This window comes from Gopherus flavomarginatus, chromosome 2, assembly GCF_025201925.1.
Source record: "Gopherus flavomarginatus isolate rGopFla2 chromosome 2, rGopFla2.mat.asm, whole genome shotgun sequence".
NCBI classification, from domain to species: domain Eukaryota; kingdom Metazoa; phylum Chordata; order Testudines; family Testudinidae; genus Gopherus; species Gopherus flavomarginatus.
Genome location: NC_066618.1, coordinates 2,540,831 through 2,550,854, shown reverse-complemented (window position 1 = coordinate 2,550,854; position 10,024 = coordinate 2,540,831). Strand labels below are relative to the sequence as shown.

Here is a 10,024-nt window from a genome sequence, read left to right as displayed (position 1 = left end):
ACCTGAAGTACTAGGGGCTCTCTGGTACCCAGGTCCCCTGTCCCTCAAGGTGACCCTCTGGGAGGAACGTTGAGCTCAGGGCATTACCTTGTCATAGCGTGACTCTTACATCTGCTGTACATGGTGGAGAGGTGTGCTCGGCACACAGTGATGTGACAGTATCTGAGGCTATAAAGACCCACAGCGATGTTGCATTTGAAGCTTATTCTCTTCCTTATGCACCACATTCCTGCCTCCTTTGTTCTCTTTTCCTGTGTATGAAGCAAGTACAGTGACTGGGCCTGTTGAGTGGACATTTGAGATAGATGGGTAGGGCCAGGAAAGTGGTGTCACGACTCTGACACTGCACCCATATTCTTCACCGTGATGTCATGATGACAGGATTATGGCACAATTAAGATGCATTTTGTACAAGATCAGTCACATGAGAGAAGTTATGATTTGCTGACTATGACTATCCTATTTGTATGCATGGATCATTTCTGTATCTGAAGTTATGAATATTGACTGTGTATCTGTATTTCACATGTAGTTACACCTGGGTAATGCCCACTAGACAAGATGCTTCCAGTCCAGACAGCTGGTTGGGAAGGGCCTATTCAGGGCAATGGCCATTAGGAAAGACAACAGGCCTTAGGGGAAGCTGATCTCCCACCTGGGGAGAACACTGGGAACACGCCAGACAGGCTGCTATGACTCTACAAGGACATGTGACCAGGCCACATGCTGCTGGACTCCATCTTGGGATGTCAGTGCTTTTCCACAGACGGGTCTGGGAACCAAGCTTTGAAACAAAGGGTTCCTGCTATATGCCCAAGCTATATAAGGTAGGGAGTGATCTCATCGGGTGTTCTTCACTCCCCACACAAGAGGACTCCTGGAAAGACCTGAGGAACAAAGACTGAACTGGGGGAAGTGCTAGACTCAGACTAAAGGGATTTCTAGCCTCTGAATTAAACACCAGGGCACTCCAAGCTGTAAAGCAAGTGCAGTTTGCCCCTTAAGGATCTGCAGCCTCCTCATATCATCTCTAGAGTGAGAATCTGCTAATTCATATCCTGTCTATTTAGTATATTAAGCGTAGTGTGTGTTTTTTGTTTATTTGCTACCTTCCATCACTGTTCAGTAAATTCTCACTGTAGAAGACCAATTTGTCTGGATGGGAACCAAGGGCTGGAATGCTTAAAGGGGACTGTGTCTGGCTTCCTGTTAACCAGTGTGGTACCACATAAGCTCTTTTGTTACTGGTTTGGTGAATCTAATTGTAGTAAACCAACAGTTTTGAGTGGGTATCTGTGCTATTTCTTGCAGTCTGTGCAGAGGTGGCATGGTTAGTGGTGATCCATTCTAGGCACCTGTCACAACTTATCTGAACTTTGTTTTAAGAAATTAACTCTTGTTATGTTCCGAGACCACTGAAAGTAGAAAGTGTTGCTCAAGGTTGGTTAGTTTATAAATGAGGGTTATTTGGGTTACAAGGTAAAACTAGCAAACTCTGGAAGGCTCGTTAATTTCTATGAACTGTACATATATAAAATCCAGAGGGAGGGAGGTGGGATTTTTGTCACCTGTGCTTTGTTGTCCATTCTCTTTTCTTTGCTTTTCTTAATCTCTATCCTATCTAAGTCTGAAGAACCTCAAGCCATGGTGTTCCTTAAAATTTAACAAAGTATCATAGGCCGTATGAGGGACACTGTTTCTGCTGAAGAGAAGAGGAAACTTCACCTGACAGCTGGACTCTGTCTATGATCCATTTTTCTAGCCAGATCTCAGATAGATCAAGAACTACCTGCTGGAGGAAAGAGCCATAATTCTAACCTGAATCTGACAATAATTAACACTTGCTCATTTACCACAGCACCAGGCAAGGAACTCCTTTTTCATCCACCCACCTACTGTTCCTTTTTCCCATCTTCTCTCTGTTCCTTTAGGCTTGAAGTGTCTCTTGTGGGGGCACCACATTGAAGGGTGCGTGTGCGGGAATTATTTCCCTGGCTCAGATTGAACCATCTCCTCTCTTACTAAACCCTCTCTCCCGCATTTGAGTTGTCACTAGGGCTCATAAGATGCTTGTAAAGAGCCCCCCACTCTTTTTTGGCCTTTTGGAATGGATCATTTGCTCCAGCTAACAGATATTTTCATGCCACTTCCTAGGGGAAGATATCGCCAGTCTCCCTGTAGCAGGGTGATCACCCCACTCCGGCCCTGAAGGGGTTAAAAGCAGCCCTGGAGAGTGCTGTGGCTGGGAAAGGCTGATTGGGGAAGCAGCCACAGCTGAGACCATACCCCAGTCGGGCCACATCTGGCCCTATAAAAGGGCTGTCAGCCAGGAGCTAGGAGGAGTTTCTCTCTAGCTGTAGAGAGAGAGGGCCCAGCTGCCTGAGACCAAGGTACCTACAGTAGAGCAGGGCTGGGGGAAGGCAAGAGGTGCTGGGGAGCTCCAGCCTGGTAAACCCCCAGGCTGCAGGGCCTAAAGCAGGTACTGGGGTTGCAAAGGTGTAGCCCAGGTTTAGGCAGAGGCAGCTGGTCCAACCCCCACCCCTGCCAATGATGAGTGGCCAATACAGGCTGCGACTGCCCCAGGGAGCAGGGACTAGTTGGTGACTGGCAGGAGCCACTGAGGCAAAGTGAGGATAGAGGGTTGGGGGTTCCCCTGGGAAGGGAGACCCAGAGTGAGGGGGTACTGCTGGGGACAGAACCCCAAGGTAAAGAGGCACTGGGGTGCAGGAGGGACACGGAGCCAGCGGCAATCCATATGCTAGAAAGAGCTAATTTCCAGGATGCCCAGCAGGAGGCGCCTCACCAGTGAGTCGTCACTTCGCTACACTCCCCTACGATGCTCTCGTCCCCTGCTCCTCATTTCACAGAGCTGCATTTGAACTCTGGGCTATGCCAGCAACATGATCAGCATGTGTTTCCAGAACAATCTATAAATATCTCCAGCAAACGTGCAGCTTAACAGAATTCTTTGTTGAGAGTGCAGCCTGTGTCTTTGGTTACAGTGGGGAGAGACGATTATTGTTTAAGTATGAAAACAAATGAATAGATTCCCCAGCCCCTCACTCCTCTTCTCCTTTGCTTTATCTGCATTCAAGAGTTTAGGCTTTGCTACCACTATCACATACCTAGCAATTCATAACAACCCCTTTTCCCCCCACTCCCATCCTCACAGCATTGCTACCCCCGCTGCAGAGGTGTTCACACTGGCAGGAATCAGGGCCTGCAGGGGAGCCAGTCTTCTGGCAACTTAAGGAGCACAGCTGGGCTGTAGCAGGCTGCCTGATGGGTGACGCCACCTGATTGGCTGGAAGAGGCAGCAGACCGACTCTTCAGCCCAGCAGCAGTGTGGGAGCTGTTCAAAGCCTTTGCCCATGGCTGTGATAGTTCCTGCTTCTTCCCAGACGTAGCCTGCCTCCCTTCACTGCCTGTATCCCAGTCCTGACCCTAGGCCCTGATATCTGACTGACCACCCAGAGGTGACACATACATGGGACATGTGGGTTCAAGTGCCCCTCTCCCCCAAATTACTGCTTGGCCTGTCGGGGGGGAGGGAGAGGGCCTCTGTCCTCCTGCTGTTCCTGCCCCCCAGCACACTCGGCCCCTGTCCCTAGCAGCCGGCCAGGGAAGGGAGCAGAAGGGGTGGGTCCAGCCACTTCTCACACCTAGGGTGACCAGACAGCAAGTGTGAAAAATCGGGATGGGGGTGAGGGGTAATAGGCGCCCATATAGAGAGCCTCAAATACTGGGACTGTCCCTATAAAATCGGGACATCTGGTCACCCTGCTCACGTGGGATGCTCCAGATTGCTGCTCTGCGCAGTGCGGCAGGTACCTGAGAGAACCTGGGCAGGGAAGTTGCGGCAGTAGGCCACCCCACCGGGTCTGGCTGCCTGGGACAGGGGCCGAGTGAGCTGGACTCGCCCTGGCATGCTCAGGACCTGTCCCTGGCAGTCAAGCCTGGGAATGGAGTGGGCTGCCATCACAGCTACTCCAGCCAGGCTCTCTCAGGCAGCTGCCATGCCCCACAGAGCAGCAACATGGAGTGGTCGGCTTCAGCTGGATGAGAAGCGGCTCTGCTCTGCTCCGAGCCAGGGATAGGGGCTGAATGTGCCCTGCACCTGCCTTATCCCTGGGCTGATGCTGTATCCTGTCAGTCACATGCTGCATTTACAGGGACTGATGCTCACAGACCTTCTGTCTGAGTGCTGCCCAAACTGGGACCTATTTAGTCCCCTCTCTTATGACTGCTGTGCGGCTAGATGTCAGCTGGGAGGGGGCGGCACCATCATGTGGCTGAAATTGAAACATTCACAGGCCTCCTTTTAAAATATTTTTAATTTTTAAAGTCTTGTTGATAGTGACTTTAAAATCACTGCAAATCTGGAGGGAGCTATCTTTCTTCACTATTGGAACAATAGGAGTGGCCCATGGGCTATGAGTAATTGGTATTAGGACTTTATTTGTGACCAGGCGCTCCAGGTCTGCTTCAACTTTCAGCCTGATGGCATATGGCACAGTTCGGGCTTTCAAATATATTGGCTGACTGTCAGGTTTAATGTTCAATGTCACAGTGATTCCCTTCATACTTCCCAGATCCTCTCCAAAAACAGCAGCACGTTTCCTTAGCATAGTGGTCAGACCGGTTTCTTCTTTAGTAACTCGGTGCACTTCTGCCCAGTTCAGCTGAATCTTCCCAAGCCAAGACCTACCCATTAAGTCTGGGTAATTACCTCTCACCACAAACAGTGGCAATTTAGCAGCCTGGCCATTGAGCTCCACCTTAACATCAATAGTGCACAGCTTCTCCCATGCACATCTTCAGAACAGTTTTCGTTGCCTTAAGCGGAAGATGCTGTAGCTTTTCTTTATACACAGTCTTGGAAACCAGCGAAACGGCTGCACCAGTGTCCAGCTCCATGCATACAGCTTTGCTGTCCAACAAGGGGGTTACCCAGTATTCATGTGAGCCCACTGCCAAAGACAAAACATGGAGTCACTCTTCTTCTGATGAGATGTCACCTGGATTATCCTGGGTCTGCTCTAGGGTATGCAGATTTTCCTTTTTGGTCCGCCAGCCCACAGGCCTCTTTTCTTTTGTTTACAGACACACTCAATGTGTCCCTTTTTGCCACAGTGCTAACAGGGAGTTTTGCAAGGGAGTTCTCCAGGTGAAGGAGGAGCACAGACAGCATCTGTGGGGTAAGTGACTGTCTGCAGTGTTTGGGTTTGTGCGTGTGTTTGGGGGTTACCTGCTGTGTGCTGAGCTTGTGTTTGTCAGTCTGTTTGGTTTGTTTGTTTGAAGGACCGTGTGCTGTAGCTGGCAGTTGGAGGTGGAGCTACTAGGAAGGTTTGAAAGCTAGAAGCCTCTGGTAATTGGCTGAGCCTTAACCAGTGGGCGGGGCATTCACTCAGGCCAGGGCTTTATAAAGCTGCGCACAAGCGACCAAGGAGCTTAGCGAACAGGAGCTGCTAACAGGGAATTTTGCAAGGGAGTTTGGAAGGGAAGTAGGAAGGGAGGGGGGGTCCCTTGTTGGTCTGATCTGTGACCCATTGGTCCCCTGAACCCATAACCCGAGCCACACTGAAAACCTTTCTGTTTACAGCAGAGAGGAGCGTACAGGGAGCTGTAGACTGCAATTTGAGACAGTTTGACAGAGGGAGGCCTACAATGGTGAGGAGAACCCGCAACACCTGTGCCAGCACTGCTTCTGTCTCCTCCACCTGCGCCTGTAGCCAGACAGAGCACCAAAGCATGGATGCTTTTACCCAGATTCTGGTCTGGGCTTGCAGAGACTGTAATTTGCAATTTCCACTTACTGACATCCAGGCTGGGGGTGGCATCCAATGTGAAAGGTGCCTACTGGTGGAATCTCTCAGGCAGCAGGTGGGAGAGCTACAGGAGGAGGTGGCCAGGCTGAGGAACATCCATGTCCATGAGCAATTCCTGGACAGTATCCATGTGGAGACAGCTGACGGTCCTGTCCCAGTTGACAGGACTACCGATACTGCAGTGGAGGAAGAGATGCCTCAGGGTGTATCTGACACACCAGTGGGGGAGGAGGCTCAGGGTGGACACAGCCAGCTGGTTACTTCTAGCAGCAGGCAGTGCTCCACTGCTGCTGCAAACCCTCCTGTTGTGGTAAAAGATAACCATTATGCTCTTCTTGATACAGGAGAGAAGAAATCACCCCCAGCAGTTAAGGGGGTGAAGTCTCGTACCCCTAAGGCTGGGAGGTCTGCTGCCACCACTGATAAGAAACGTAGGGTAGTGGTGGTTGGAGACTCTCTGCTGAGGGGGATGGAGACACCCATCTGTCACCCTGACCGTTCATCCCGGGAGGTGTGCTGCCTGCCAGGGGCCCGTATCAGAGATGTTACAGAGGCTTTGTCGAGGATTATCCGGCCTTCTGACTACTATCCCATGCTACTCATCCATGTGGGCACAAATGATACTGCAAGGTGTGACGCTGAGCAGATCAAGAGTGACTACAGGGCTCTGGGAGTACGGGTTAAGGAGTTTGGAGCACAGGTGGTATTCTCTTCAATTCTTCCTGTTGAAGGTAGGGGTCCGGGCAGAGACAGATGCATCGTGGAGGTGAATGCCTGGCTGCGAAGATGGTGTCGCCAGGAGGGCTTTGGCTTCCTCGACCACGGGATGCTATTTGAGGAAGGACTGCTAGGAACAGATGGTGTTCACCTTTCGAAGAGGGGAAAGGCCTTATTTGCGCACAGACTGGCTAACCTAGTAAGGAGGGCTTTAAACTAGGTTCGACGGGGACAGGTGAGCAAAGCCCACAGGTAAGTGGGGAACAAGACCTGGGAGATGGGTTGGAAACAGGAGGGAGCACGGGCTATAATGGCAGAGAGGAAGGAGGGTCAGGGCAAAGCTGGGAGGCAAGATCAAACCAGTATCTTAGATGCCTTTATACAAATGCAAGAAGTATGGGTAATAAGCAGGAAGAGCTGGAAGTGCTAATAAATAAATACAACTATGACATTATTGGCATTACTGAAACTTGGTGGGATAATACACATGACTGGAATGTTGGTGTGGATGGGTATAGTTTGCTCAGGAAGGATAGACAGGGGAAAAAGGGAGGAGGTGTTGCCTTATATATTAAAAATGTACACACTTGGACTGAGGTGGAGATGGACATAGGAGACGGAAGGGTGGAGAGTCTCTGGGTTAGGCTAAAAGGGGTTAAAAACACAGGTGATGTCGTGCTGGGAGTCTACTACAGGCCACCTAATCAGGCGGAAGAGGTGGATGAGGCTTTTTTCAAACAACTAACAAAATCATCCAAAGCCCAAGATTTGGTGGTGATGGGGGACTTCAACTATCCAGATATATGTTGGGAAAATAACACTGCGGGGCACAGACTATCCAATAAGTTCCTGGACTGTATTGCGGACAACTTTTTATTTTAGAAAGTTGAAAAAGCTACTAGGGGGGAAGCTGTTCTAGACTTGATTTTAACCAATAGGGAGGAACTTGTTGAGAATTTGAAAGTAGAAGGAAGCTTGGCTGAAAGTGATCATGAAATCATAGAATTTGCAATTCTAAGGAAGGGTAGAAGGGAGTACAGCAGAATAGAGACAATGGATTTCAGGAAGGCGGATTTTGGTAAGCTCAGAGAGCTGATAGGCAAGGTCCCATGGGAATTAAGACTGAGGGGAAAAACAACTGAGGAAAGTTGGCAGTTTTTCAAAGGGACGCTATTAAGGGCCCAAAAGCAAGTTATTCCGATGGTTAGGAAAGATAGAAGATGTGGCAAAAGACCACCTTGGCTTACCCTTGAGATCTTGCGTGACCTACAAAATAAAAAGGCGTCATATAAAAAATGGAAACTAGGTCAGATCACGAAGGATGAATATAGGCAAATAACACAGGAGTGCAGAGGCAAGATTAGAAAAGCAAAGGCACAAAATGAACTCAAACTAGCTATGGGAATAAAGGGAAACAAGAAGACTTTTTATCAATACATTAGAAGCAAGAGGAAGACTAAGGACAGGGTAGGCCCACTGCTCAATGAGGAGGGGGTAACAGTAACGGGAGACTTGGAAATGGCAGAGATACTTAATGACTTCTTTGTGTCGGTCTTCACTGAGAAGTCTGAAGGAATGTCTAGTATAGTGAATGCTTATGGGAAGAGGGTAGGTTTAGAAGAGAAAATAAGAAAAGAGCAAGTAAAAAATCACTTAGAAAAGTTAGATGCCTGCAAGTCACCAGGGCCTGATGAAATGCATCCTAGAATACTCAAGGAGTTAATGGAAGAGGTATCTGAGCCTCTAGCTATTATCTTTGGGAAATCATGGGAGACAGGGGAGATTCCGGAAGACTGGAAAGGGGCAAATATAGTGCCCGTCTATAAAAAGGGAAATAAAAACAACCCAGGAAACTACAGACCAGTTAGTTTAACTTCTGTGCCAGGGAAGATAATGGAGCAGGTAATCAAAGAAATCATCTACAAACACTTGGAAGGTGGTAAGGTGATAGGGAATAGCCAGCATGGATTTGTAAAGAACAAATCGTGTCAAACTAATCTGATAGCGTTCTTTGATAGGATAACGAGCCTTGTGGATAAGGGAGAAGCGGTGGATGTGATATACCTAGACTTTAGTAAGGCATTTGATACAGTCTCGCATGATATTCTTATAGATAAACTAGGAAAGTACAATTTAGATGGGGCTACTATAAGGTGGGTGCATAACTGGCTGGATAACCGTACTCAGAGAGTAGTTGTTAATGGCTCCCAATCCTGCTGGAAAGGTATAACAAGTGGGGTTCCGCAGGGGTCTGTTTTGGGACCGGTTCTGTTCAATATCTTCATCAACGATTTAGATGTTGGCATAGAAAGTACGCTTATTAAGTTTGCGGATGATACCAAACTGGGAGGGATTGCAACTGCTTTGGAGGACAGGGTCAAAATTCAAAATGATCTGGACAAGTTGGAGAAATGGTCTGAGGTAAACAGGATGAAGTTCAATAAAGATAAATGCAAAGTGCTCCACTTAGGAAGGAACAATCAGTTTCACACATATAGAATGGGAAGAGACTGTCTAGGAAGGAGTATGGCAGAAAGAGATCTAGGGGTCATAGTGGACCACAAGCTTAATATGAGTCAACAGTGTGATACTGTTGCAAAAAAAGCAAACATGATTCTGGGATGCATTAACAGGTGTGTTGTAAACAAGACACGAGAAGTCATTCTTCCGCTTTACTCTGCGCTGGTTAGGCCTCAACTGGAGTATTGTGTCCAGTTCTGGGCATCGCATTTCAAGAAAGATGTGGAGAAACTGCAGAGGGTCCAGAGAAGAGCAACAAGAATGATTAAAGGTCTTGAGAACATGACCTATGAAGGAAGGCTGAAGGAATTGGGTTTGTTTAGTTTGGAAAAGAGAAGACTGAGAGGGGACATGATAGCCGTTTTCAGATATCTAAAAGGGTGTCATCAGGAGGAGGGAGAAAACTTGTTCATCTTAGCCTCCAATGATAGAACAAGAAGCAATGGGCTTAAACTGCAGCAAGGGAGATTTAGGTTGGACATTAGGAAAAAGTTCCTAACTGTCAGGGTAGTTAAACACTGGAATAGATTGCCTAGGGAAGTTGTGGAATCTCCATCTCTGAAGATATTTAAGAGTAGGTTAGATAAATGTCTATCAGGGAAGGTCTAGACAGTATTTGGTCCTGCCATGAGGGCAGGGGACTGGACTCGATGACCTCTCGAGGTCCCTTCCAGTCCTAGAGTCTGAGTCTATGAGTGTCAACACACCAGGTCCTTACACCAGCATTCTGCTGCATGGTGACCCGGCTTACCACAGCGGTAACATTCCTGACTCCCCACAGATTTATGGGTAGGTTCTCGTGACATCTTATGCGCCCTAGGGGATGCACTGATGGATTGTGCCTCCTTTGTAGCCAGTTCCATGGAGACAGCAATATCAATGGCCTTCTGTAAGGTAAGCTGAGCCTCTGTCAATAGGCGCTTCCGTATAGCTTCACTGTGCAGGCCACACTCTAACCT

At 48.4% G+C, this 10,024-nt stretch overlaps 1 protein-coding gene across 1 annotated transcript in view; it reads right to left on the bottom strand.

Annotated features, from left to right (window-relative positions):
* The window catches only part of LOC127045874 (uncharacterized), a 243,380-nt gene that overhangs the window by 36,780 nt on the left and 196,576 nt on the right, over window positions 1-10,024 (bottom strand). The window lies entirely within an intron of this gene.